The sequence below is a fragment of the Manacus candei genome, unplaced genomic scaffold (genome assembly GCF_025592945.1).
Source record: "Manacus candei isolate 608988 ecotype Guabito, Panama unplaced genomic scaffold, ASM2559294v1 h1tg000017l, whole genome shotgun sequence".
Taxonomy (NCBI): Eukaryota; Metazoa; Chordata; class Aves; order Passeriformes; family Pipridae; genus Manacus; species Manacus candei.
Genome location: NW_026138065.1, coordinates 13,510,394 through 13,523,559, shown reverse-complemented (window position 1 = coordinate 13,523,559; position 13,166 = coordinate 13,510,394).

Here is a 13,166-nt window from a genome sequence, read left to right as displayed (position 1 = left end):
GTACAGATTTCCTAGTTTGGTAATAAAGGAACATTTACATTTTTTATGAAGTACTGTTGGGAGGAAGGGAGGGAGAACAGAAATTTCCTCTTTATAAGAAGCTGGTTAGTTGATAATCTTTATCTCATCCCAGGTGGGAGAGATCAGTGCTTCAAATGAACTTAATTGGAGGTGAAAGAATTCATTCATTTCCTATGACCACAGGGAAGGTTCAACTCCTACGTTAGGGCATTTATCCAGCTGATGTTCCCATCACATGCTGTAGATAAGTCTCCTGTCAACGAGGGCTTGTGTTTTGCAGGGGTACAAGCAGCCATAGGGAGCTGTTCTGCATTCACTGCCCCTGTTTGTGATCTTAAATGTGCTGACAATGTTGTGCATTAATTGGTTAGTTAGATTGTTATACTCAGTCATATGTGGAGCCCGGACACAAGGCTAGAGACACTGGTGGGAAAGAGAAACATTGAAAATCAATGGCCTGTATTAGGAGAAAATAAATCCTTACTTTAAAAATCCATAGATCTTAGTTTGTAAATAGGAGAGGAAAATGCTCCATTAGTTACTTGTACTGTTACAGAGGTGGGCATCAACTTATGGCTAATGTTTGCTCATAATACTTCTCATGCAATGAGAAATTGAATCAATATCTTTCATGACACTTTTTAGATTTCTTGTGTGTGACTACTCTATTTTAAAAATATTAATACTCCTCTGCAATGAACAATGGAGGAATATTTTAATACTGAGATGTTAAATACCGCCTGTACCGTTTCTGATTTGAAGATGGGTGTCTCAACAGGAAAAAGAAACTGCTGTTCCAGGGAAGTTGTTCCTCTTGGACAATGTTACTGGTGCACCAGCATGAAATGTAGGATCCGAGAAGGCAAAAGCAAGGCTTTATACCCTGAGACTTACTAAGACTACAACAAAAATCCAAAGAGTGGATGTGTTAATCTTCCTTCCTTTGAACATGACTCAGAGATGTGAAACTTAAAATAATTAGGCTCATAGTTCTGATGTGCCATAAACAGAAAAATGGCTCTTGTTGGACAGATGTGATCCAAGTGTTGCTGCAGCAGAGAGTTGCATGCTGGTCATCAGTGGAACTGGTGTCATGCACAAAAGCTGGTGAAGCAGGATTCCCAGGAGAGGATCACCACACAGGTCACGGCACAGATGGGAGCCGTGATTCCTTGGTGATATAGGAACAGGTTAGAACTGGCTAGTCCAGTAAACTGTGCTTATCCTAGTATCCTGTGACAGTGTTCAATACTAGTTATTTCAGAGAAAGCACCTTTAGGAAAACTTCAGAGAGCTCTGTCCCAAAGCCTGGTGGGCTGGAAGTCCTTATCCCATTCTCCATAAGGAAGCAAAGAATTTCTTCCAAAATTCACCTCTCAACAATTAAAACAGAACATAAATCTAAAACTGTCACAAAAATGAAAAAACAAGCTCTGAATGACTCCTCTTGTTTTGGAGTTCCTGTCTCTGAGTCTGTCAAGCCTGACTTTAAAAAAAAAAACAGTCCTTGCCATCTGAGACTGGGTTGCCTGAGGCACTTAGAAATGGACAGATGAGTATTTGCAGAGATGATGAGAGCATTTCTCATTTGCAAAAAGACCAGAGTGCGCCTCCTGTGTGCCTCACTGTAGCTAAACACAGACCAAAGTGCACAGCAACAGCAACCACATTAAAACCCATAACTACTTTATCAAACATGAAACTCTGTGCCATAATGCAACAAACAAACAAACAAAAAACCCACTACCTCAAATAGTGACTTTCTCGCATGGTTTTGAGAAAAAAGGTAAGATATTTGTTCATGCTTTCAGATATGCCTCTGGATATGATATAATACAAAATTTGTATAGAAAAATATTCATGATCTAAGAGACCATTGCATGCTATGTGCAATGATATTTGGAAATGAGATAAGAAACACTCAATATAACACCAATTTGATCCTAAGAAACTGACGTTCCAAAATTTAAGGTCAGTATAAATTGTTGTCTTTTTTTTCCCCCTTGTTTAACACAAGGCCATAAATGATGGTTTTCTACTGAACAAACCTCAGTGGGGTGGGATCATGGGCCTTTAAAGTTAAGTTGGGAGGCCAGTGCTAAGCTCAGTAGGTGCATAAAAATGCAAAAAGGCCTGGGGCCATTTGTACAAATGCTTTTAACAGCTGCCAGAGAGCCTCAGCTTGCTATATGGTTGTGACGCTACACAAACACATCCAAAACGACTACACAGATTCAAATGATTGAAATATAGCTGCACATAATATGCTGAATGTTGACTACTGGTCAGCACTGGTTAGAAGTGATGAATACAGATGAGACCAATACAGTTTTGGCTGCAGCTTCTGGGCTACAGGTATCTGCACCTGCTGAGTGCCCAAATCACTGTGTTACTGCCAGCCTTGGCCACCCAGACTCTGAGGGGCAAACCCCCCAGGTTGGATTTCCTTCACAGAGACTACCAAGCACAATCCTGAATGAGGTTAAGGAACATTTCCTTTGGGAATTTGGGTTACAGATCTCTCCAAGACCTCAGTCCAGAAGGAGGACCCTGTTTCTGCCACCTAGATCAGCCTGTAGCAGCTTGAGTTTGAGAGGGAAGGAACATACATCTCTAGACTGGCCTTCTGGAACCCATCACCTCTGTCTCTCCCACCTCTCCAGCCTCCCATGAGGTTTCGTTCCTCCTCTGTTCCTTTTCTTTACTGATTTATCATTTGATTTCAGACAAAAGAATATTTTATCTACCATACACGTCACTCCAGTTAGTTCTTGGAAGCAATTGCATACCACAGGAGAATTGACATGGCTAATTTGCTTCCTGACCATACTCTTTTCTCAGTTATTCTGCTGCAACTTTGCTGCTGACTGCAGTGACTGATGATTGCAATTACAGTTGTTTGAATTATTCAGTGTAACAAGACAACTAGATGAACTGAGATCCTTCATTACTTCATCACCTCACTGAGGACCTAAATTTCCCAAGAGGTATCTGTCATCACCCTCAATATTCTCTCAGTAGGTACAGGAACACAGTTCAATACTGGGGACCTTGATACCTTTTCATTCCCGATTAGTGTTTTGGGGGTGGCTATTTCAGGGTGATTTCTTCAGAACAATCACAAAACAAACATTAATTGACCATAAATACACTGACCAAACAGACCCATTGGTTTGTCATTGTTCCAGCAGGATATGAAGCATAGCCCTTAGGAATATCAAACTGGTGACCCAGTTTTCAAACAGTTAAAAGGCATTACTGTGTCAGGTATGTTAGATTTGTTATTAATGTCACTATATTTAAATTGTATCTGGCATTAATATGGATGATACCAGGTGAAGAGTTTCAGAATTAACCTCTAGGACAGGTGACCTGGATCTCATTTTAGTGAGGAGAGGATTTCCTACCCTTCAGGTGCCTTATCCTCTCCTGAGTATTTCTGAGTATCTGCTCTATATGTTTAATAAGATGATTAATGTATATATTTATTTTATATATCTGCATAACTTCATTCCCATAAATATAGAATGCAGTGTGGCATGTTCTCATTATCCATACTACTTGTGGTATATATAGATGGGCCATACTGCTGTTCAAAATGAAGTCCTGTGCTTTATACCACATATCTCCCCAAATCAACCTAGAGTAAATATCCACTCTTATAAGAATTTATATCCCAAGCACAAACTTTAGTTGGAAAATTAGAGCTAAATATAAAATAATGACAGAAATATTTACATATGCTTTCTGCATAAAACATCAATGCCAAAATTCTGAACAGAGGTGGGTCTGAATTCTTCTGGTCCTAATCTCCCTCACAGACCCCAGTATAAGCTAACCAGTGCTAGAGACCTGCATAAATTATAGCAGTGCTACAAGTTTAAACTTTTATCTCCTTTTCTGTCATCTCACACAGCAGGATTTGTTTGGCAGCCCTTCCCAAAAGAGCTGGGGGATAGTCTTTTCCCACAATTATAAGAGTCTCCCTTGGATGTTTTGTCCCGTAATTTTTTGCTTGATACAAAGCAGTTGATGAGGGAATGATGTTCTCTGTACAACCTCTGCTGGTGAAAACCCAATCAGAGTCAAAATGTGGGTTGTTTGCTCATCCCATGTTATCTTCAATTAATAAATATGTCATTTATTTTTCATTGATATGACTGCGTGGGGAATGGTCCTTCTACCACTGTCTGTATTAATGTACAGGCATGAGTATAGGCATTCTCCATTCGTTATGTGCTGTTCATCATGTCCTCTTCATTACTTGACCACAGAAGAATTTATCCTTGTCCAGCAAGGGACTAGAAGTAATAACATTCACCACAAATAGCTGTATAGGGAATGTAGCGGTTAAAATTAGCAATATAACCACAAATCCTAAAATAAAGTGTCCTTCTGCAAAAATATATGAAAATGAGACTAAGATTTGCTAGCATTAGGCATGATCAGAAACAATTCACAAATGAAAACACAACAGAAATGAGACAGATCAAATTCATTAGATTATTTGTTTGGAAAATATAAGTCTAAGAGCTTTATGGTGAGTAAAAATGGAAATTATGATGTTTTCTGAACTGTGCAGCATCTACTCCATATACAGTCAAAGTAAGAAAGTCATCTGTGAGGCTGACATAGACTTATAGCATGCAGTTTGCAACCCAAGACTGTATAATTTCTGAAAGGTTTGTGAAACTCTTGAAGGAACTCTTGAAAGGTTTGTGAAACTCTTGAAGTTTCCAACCCAAGACTGTATAATTTCTGAAAGGTTTGTAAAACTCTTGGAGAAGTATTTGCCAGAACTGGGATTAACTAATAATAATTAATGAAATTTGTATCCTAATTTGAAAGGCACTTTCTTGAAGTCCCTGATGGAAGGGAAAAAGAAAGTAAGGTACTCAAATGAGTTTTGAAATAAATAAATTATTTTTAAAAAGGCTGAGAGTGGATTTGCAATCCAGACCTAATACTCAGTTTGCTCCTAGTATCCAGATTATAGGGGATTATCACAGATCAAACCCCTTTAACAGAAAAGAGCCTTTTAAATCCACCTCAGCATTGCCCTTATTAGGAGTGAAGGAGAGAGGCTCCTTCCGCTGGGAGGAAAGAAGCCCTTAATTCATGGCGTGTCAGAAGAAAGGCGCTTGCTTCAGCACTGAACCAGGTTAGTTATGGCCCTAATTTACACGTCCTGGTGGAAGAGACAACACCTTTAAGTAATAATGAACAAGTGTGCGTTGACAGAATAATAATCACGGATTGAAAAGGTTACAGCAGAGAAGGTGGTAAAGCGAAGTGCCTGCTTTAATTCCACTGGGTGCCATAATACCAGGACTCAGGAACTGCACTTAAAATATAAAATAACATTAGTGTGGCAATTAGGACTTAATGGTTTGTGGAGAGAAGTCTGCAAGACTTTATAAAAACATCCAAATTAGTCCGTATTTAAGTTTTACTTCATTCTCACTTTTTTTCTGGCTGTATTGCCCTCTCCCTCAAATGCAGAGTTCTCTTAAAATATTGTGAAGAAATGCTAGAGGAATCAGGGCCACTTCTCCATTTGTATATATGGGTATAATCTCAAGGACACTTCTGTCAATTTATTCAAACTGAAGAATCTGGCCTGGGGTGCCTCAATAAAATTGCTGACCTAGAAAAACTCATTTTCTCCAGTGAGCCAACAAAAACCAAATCACTAGATGTATATTGACATGGTGTCCTATTCAAAAAGTTTTGAGTTCTCTTAAGCTGCAGACAGCCTACAACACTTAGAGAAATATGACTCAAATGGGAGCTTTTAGAGTGAATTCAAACTCCACAAATTTCATTAGGACTCTTTGCTGTTCTCAGAAGGAAGAGGTCACCCAGATTTCTGGGAGATAATTTGCATTTCTTACAGTTCTCTTTGATTCTTTTAGGTCCCTGCCCCCATAACATCAGGGTGTCAACAGCCTGGCAGTACTGAGCTTGGCAGAAAACCCTGGAGAACACGTGGAAATTTCTCCATATATGGGGGCTTGGTCTTTTTGCAGTCCTCTACATGACACAAGATTTTGAACTTCTACAAAAATATGTTTCTTCAATAGTCTTCATATATGATATCCATTCAGCACATCAAAGAGTCAGTGGCTGACAGTATATAAATCTCAGGCACCAAGGCAAAAGTAGACAGCACCAGCATCTCCATTCCTGTCTGACCATTGCTCAGTTCTGAAGCTGTCTAAAGAATGCATTTACACATGGTCCTCTGACCACTGGCAGCAACAGGAAGGGTCCAGCTGATTTCCTCAAACTTACAGTAAAAACTGACAGAAATAAATCATGTCCTTGCCTCTTCATTGATCTCTCTCCCCTTTTCTTTCACACACATACAAATTTTCTGTTTCAACTTACTTTTCTTCTTTCCTCTAGGTAGATATGTTCATAAGACTATACATTCTCTGTCTGAAACTGAAAGCTCAGACACCACACTGGTCTGTATTGATCCACATACTGTCAGTGAAGTATTCTATTATTTCCAAGGGAGATTTCAAACCACCCCTTTCCTTTTAGGATACCCTTTTTGTAGGTTTGGTGTGAAATAAAAAACATACGTGCAGGGTTTTGTTTTCCTTCTAAGTCTACAAAAATATACAGAAAATTTGGAAATGCCAGGAAAATAAGCCACAACTAAAAAATTCTTTACAGTGAGGGTGTTGAGGCACTGAAAGAGGTTGCCCAGGGCAGCTGTGAATGCCCCATCCCTGGAAGTGTTCAAGGCCAGGTTGGATGGGTTCTGTGCAACCTAGTCTCATGGAAAGTATGCCTGCTGTTTGCAGTGGGGTTGCAACAAGATGATCTTTAAGGTCCATTTCAACCTGAAAGATTCTTTGATTCTATGAAATAGAACTGTGTGTTCATTCATATGTATGTATATAAATACATATATACACACATCTATATTATAATTCTGCCAGACTTCAGGGACAGACTGTTAAAGTATTTCCATGGAATTTTCATTTTTCTCACCAAAGTAAAATGACCCAGGTTACAAAAGGAGACAGTGTCCTAGGTTGAATGTGAACACACTGCCCTAACAGCTGTCGATCTCTAGTGCTGATCACACTAATCCTTCCCCACTAAATGTCAGGGACCATATTCATCACACTTCATTCCCTCCCAGTGGATGCCTCTTTTTAAATGAGACAAGAACTTTAGACGCTGCCCCTTTAGGTATGTTTTCCTTCTTCATTTCTATGATGACTGAGCGCCTAAAAAGTTTCAGGGATCAGGATGTATGATTTTGCTACAAGACCAGTGTGAATCAGATCAATACGAGACAGGAAAATGAGAATATGGCAAGATGGGGCAGGAGAAGTGAGTTTATTGACTCGTGGGTGCAGCAGTGGCACTTTGCATAGGTATCCTCACCTTCACATCTCATACATACAAGTTACCACATCATCAGATACCTGCATTTGGTAGTGCTTCTGCTCGGCTTCTCACCTCAGCTCCCCCCACTACATATTCAAGATGTTGATGGGAGGGAATGGGGAATTCCTCTATATTCAACTAAAATTGAATGACTTGAGAATCAGGAATGCCTTTTAGGACAGCTGCTCCCTAATAGCTCTTCTGCTAATCAGCACCTATCCAGGTCACACTCTTTTCAGCTTTAGGGAGTATTTTACAGAGGTATGAGCAAGAATATGCTTGTGTGTCAGGCTTGATTTACATGAGATTTTCCCATGATTTTCTGCCCTTCCACACTGTGGAGCAAAAGAGTGAAACTCAATAGCAATAAATGTATTGCATCAGTGTTGGATCTCTAATTTCATCCTCACCTGGTGCAATGGAGTTTGAATATTTATTTACTGAGTTTATCCTTTTCTCAGATGCACCTTTTAGCATGATATTCTGCTCTTCATTCTGTCTGCCATGTGGGAAATGTATACATACTCATACATATACATTGCCAATGTATTCTTTTAAGTGGATGCTTCTGAAGCAAGAGGGATTTATGTATTAAATACCAAAGAATTGTACTTCCAACTTTGATCTCCGAATCAAGGGAAACACAGCAGATTTGCACAACACAATCACTTGCAAATTACCTCCCAGGGCATCAGTGGAGATTGAATCCTAGAGTAGAGAAAGGTGGATTTGCCAAGTCTCCGGGAATTTGAATACGTTTTCTTGTTAACACATTAGTCACAAAGTCCTTTTGCCATTGCTGGGTCAGCAGTTGAACACAGTGACATTTCAGTTACCCAAAGGGAGGGGAATCTGGTAGAGAGGACAGAAGATGCAGTTAATTTTCCTGCTACAGTCTACAGCATCATAAGAGCAGCTATCTCATGGAGAAAAGAGAATACAGTGTGATGATCCATGCTCAGCATGCAGTATGGTAGTGACAGAGGATATACATTTACAGTTTGTATTTAATGAAGCATTTATGCAGAAATATCAAGATTTATTTGTCCAGAGTAGCACAAAACTCTTACTACCTAGAAAACTGTCCCCTGTCTTTTTGATTAATGACTATGTTATTGTGTCATATTTGTGGTCCCATAGTACTGAATTCAGTCTATTAAGACCTATGTGAAAAGCTGGACCTGATGCATGAATCAAGAACAGTCACTCTTAATAGAGTGGACTCTAATCAAACCTTGTTCGCGTTTTTTTCAATTCTGCATTATGTTCACATTCTCGTTAGAACAGAGAGAGCCTAAAAGGTATCTAGGCCACCTAACAACAAATAATAAGATTTAGAAAAGCATCTAGATTATTGAATCTGATTGCTTTTCAAATCTCCAAATCCAGGAGGTGACCCATGAAGTATTTATCTAACACTTAAGACATCTCATTGTCATGTGTATCTGTCTCCTGGTCTCATTTATCATATCCTCAATGCTACACGAATAGGAGACTTAAAACCCTGTCTTGCATTCTTAGTCTTTTACCACTGTCAGCATTCCTGTTCTATTGGAGCAAGGGATTTTTTTTTCCCTCCAAGGCAGAGATCATAAACACACTTAAATTTTTTTTTGATAGATGACCTTACATTGAACAATCCATGTCCAAAATCAGAAACTAGCCTGATTTCAGGTTCAAATTTTCTATCTTTGAGCATGATCACCCCATGATCTTCAAGCACTGACAGATGACATGCAAAACCAAATGCAGAATCATGTGTAGAGAAGAAAAAAAAAAAGAAAAAGAGTGACTACTTTAATTACTGCAAACAGGCATTGACCTTGAAATTCTTAGTATATTTTAATTTTATGAGCCATTCACATACATTGAATGGCTTGGGAACAGGATAAGTACCTGTTCTGAATCCACAACATTATTAGGGCTGATTTCTAGCTGAAAATGTTGCTGTAAAAGGGTTATATGTTTCATTTAGATAAATAATGATAGGATCTTCAACTATTCTTGCTTGCATAAAAATTCTAAGGACTGTCACTCTGTATGCTTCAAGGCAAAAATGGACCCAATGTCAGTGATTTTTATCATGATGCTGCTATATTTGTCGTCTTACATAGAAGTCCTATACTTACATTATTCTGACAGATTGTCAGCTTTCATTAAAAAAATAAGTTTTTAGCCCTCCTGAGTGTGTCAAAAAGCTTGACTAAATTTGAAAACCAAAAGGTAATTCAAATGCCAAATTTATTATTTTAGCATGATAATATCTTGTGATTGTGTTGCAATGAGCCTTGCTTACGACTTTTGAAAACTTAAGGCCATCTATCCAGTTTGTCAGACTGAGTCTGAAGGAAATCACACCCTTTCTCCCTTCAGAATAAAGCCCACTTCACTTGCACCCCATTGACTTTGTCACAGTATCTGGCAGAGCTGACTGCCAGCTATGGGACACTGAAACTAGAGATTTCAAGAGACCCACTAGAGCAGTCAGTCCTTCTCAGGGTCTGCTAGGGAAACCCATCACCAGCTACTCCAAGGGTGTGTTTAATCCAATCCTTCAGGAGGAAAATAGCAAGTTAACCCATTGCTTCTCACTGTCAATTCAAGGTCACCTCTCAGATGAGCATCGCACGTTGCACCTGCAGCTCCTTGCCTGGCTGGGGGCTCCAGCCTCTGTGAGTGCTAAGCCATTAACTGGATAGCAGTCCTCCACATCCTCCAGGTCATGGGATTTTAAGGTAGAAAATAAGGTTTAAGATCAACTAACCTCCTCCAGATGATTACAAATAATAAGATGAAGTAGGATTGTGAAAAGATGCTGTGGGCTCCTGCAAGCAGGGGACACAGCAGGGGAGTCTCCTGCCCCTGCTGGGGGATGAAGAATGCCAGGCTGAGGGGGAGCAGGTGCTGACGCTGGTGCTGGCAAGGGGATGGTCAGGCTTGTACTGCAAGTGGCCACATGCACAGCTCTCTGAGCCATCTGCTCTGAATTAGACTGGATTAAAAACACAGCATAGGCAAATCCTTCTTGCTGTTTGTGGGACATAGATTTATCCCATGTGAAATATGGCTTAGAGGAAAGGACTGCCTCTCTCACCTGAAAGGAACAATAGGAGCTTCTACAGCCATGTAAAATAAACACTTCCCCTAAATAAGAGACAGCACTTTGGCAGGCAGTCTTTGTTTTGATAGTCCCAGCACAAAGTAAAAAAAAAAAAAATGAGGACAAGTACCAAAAGCTCCATGCAAGATTTTCTGCAGGCAAGGAAAGACACAGGAGGACAAAGCAGTCAGTACGAATAGCAGTGGATTCATAATCATTTTACAGAGAGGGAGGGAACATAAGAGGATGGACAAATCTGAGGCAATATGTCCTTAAGCATCATTCCCATCACATCTCTAAAGAAGAGAAATATCCATTTAATTCCTGGCTTTCCTAGGTGGCTGTCTTGGCATGGGAGCAACAAAACAAAAAAACAAGAGCTGCAGAGCAAGCCTATCATCAGGGTTTCAGGAGCCTATATTTTTATCCAGTTCACCATTGTTTCGCTTTATTTCTGCATACATACTGCTCTGTGAGAGGCTGTCCTGACCCCAGTTGTCATGACCCACCATGGTTGCCCAGCACTCAAGTTTGTGAGTTAGTAATTGTGCTTAATTACAATTTCTAAACCTATATAATGGCCCTTTGACTGGATTAAACTTTGCTTGTTTTTTTTCTAAACAGCTGCTGGTTCTGCCTTAAAGATGCCCACTTTTCCTTGTGAATGAAGCATGCTGGAAAACATAAGGGAACAATGAAGCAATATTAACAAAGGCTCTGGTCTCTGTGTTTAGTTTAGAGAAACTAAAAAAATACAGTTCCAAATGAATTCAAGCCCTGTTCCTGTTTCCCAAAATAATATACAGACTAGAACATGCTTATTACTTGTACCCACATTTCAAGTCTTTTAAAATGAAAGCTCTCCTTGCCTTTATAATATTTGGAAACAAAAAAGGGGGAATGGTGAACCCAGTGCCATGCAAGAGACTGAAGCAAGGTTGGAACTAATGCAAATAAAAAGAGAGAACAGAAATAGTATAGATAAAGGCAGAGACTAAAGATTCAGAAAATGTCGTAAGAAGAAGGAAAAATGCTTTTTCTTTACAGATACTGAGCAAAAATAGACCTTCATCAGAGAAGACATATCATTGTTATACTAGGAAGATGAAAGGATTTACACAGTTTCAAGGAAACTTTTGAGACATGATAGTGAACTCTTTTACAAGAGTGAAAATTAGAAGCAATTAGAACCAATATTATTATAATTATACATTAAATTGACTAGGACTGAAAAGGGGGTTTTTGACATTTTGTGTCAGAAATTACTGATTAATAAAATAAAAAATATTTATGTGAGTAAGTCATTCCTTAGGAGGTTTAGTTTACACAGTGTTTCAGGAAAACATAGCAGAACTGTCAAGAGACGACAATATACCTACATTTCACAAATAAAAGGCATAGTTTTCCATTGAAAATGTTTTTTTTTTTCTATTATGAAATGAACCAAAATACCAATCAACAATGAAAAATAAATTTAAGAATGGTTTTCATTTGTGTTCCAGTGCGAAATAAATGCTTTTTTTCAGTATTAAATTTTCACAGAACAAGAAATCTACTTCCTAGTAAGTATTAATAAAGACATCCATATGACTAATCAATCTTATTTGTTTCAATGCCATCATCTTTGACATAAAAAACGTTGTACTTCCAAAAGCTCTAATTTTATATGTCCCTTAAGACTGTATCAGCCATATGACAGCTCTTGGCAAACACTGTACTGTGGTATGTGGTTTGATTATGCTGCAAAACTTAATAGAAACTATATATTTACCATATATTTTGGTTGGTCCACACATTGTTCGAACAGCTCTGTATATAATATAATTAAATTAGTAAAAGTTTCTGCTGGCAAATCCTTTAAGTATGATACTCAGGTTTTATGATTCTTGTGATGGGCATTGTCTTCTGCTTCAGTTCTGAATGGGATCTAGTAGTAGTGGTACTACGCAGGTTTTCCTGCACATTACTGCAATATAATTCAGCTAACCGTTTCAACAAAAACAATTTAATTGTTTTATGAAATTTGGAGAAAATGCTGTTGTCAGATCCCAGTCAAACTCTTAGAATAATCTTGGAAAAGATGTTCAAAATATTCCAGGATTCTATTCACACTTAGCCTCTTTACTACAAAGTTTTTGAGAAAATTTGCCACATTTTACAGAAAGAAGTGAACAATTTGCCTGTTGTGATATTTTAATTGCCAAATGACACCAAGATCTATGTTAAGTGGCATAATAAGGTCAAATAAGATTACTTACAGAATACAGGAGACATCAGACCAGACTATGGAAATGTCAACCTAGCCTCACTGTGTCATCTGTGACAATTTTAACAGCAACTAAATAAGAGGTCTGTTATTATGAGCTAAATATAGCCCCCCTTCACTGGTTTCACAGTAACCTCTATCCAACAGGTCAATTGACCTGGGTGAAGTCACCATGTACTGGATTTTTGTGGCAAGGTTTTGGTGGTGAGGGGGCTGCATGGCTGTCTTCTGTGAGAAGGTGCCAGAAGTTTCCAATGCCAGTTGGCTCCAAGACAGACTCACCACTGTCCAAGGCTGAGCCCATCAGTGACAGTGGTAGTGCCTATGGGATAACATACTTAAGGGGAAAAAAACCTGCACAATTGCAGA